Here is a 228-nt window from a genome sequence, read left to right on the forward strand (position 1 = left end):
AGATTTTCATTTTCACCAAAAATTCTACTCTCAAGTATAATCAGGCGTTGTGTAAACCTTGTGTCGTTCCCAGTTCTCATCCATTTGAATAAATAAAATGTACCTTTTGAGTCACGACTATGAACTCTCCAAGAATTCATCAATTTTGGTTAAGTTTATGAGCCACTTTTTGAGTGTGATAGTGAAGCTCGGTACATGTCGAAAAAATTTGTTTGAAATGCCATGTGA

This window comes from Papaver somniferum, unplaced genomic scaffold (assembly GCF_003573695.1).
Source record: "Papaver somniferum cultivar HN1 unplaced genomic scaffold, ASM357369v1 unplaced-scaffold_117, whole genome shotgun sequence".
NCBI classification, from domain to species: domain Eukaryota; kingdom Viridiplantae; phylum Streptophyta; class Magnoliopsida; order Ranunculales; family Papaveraceae; genus Papaver; species Papaver somniferum.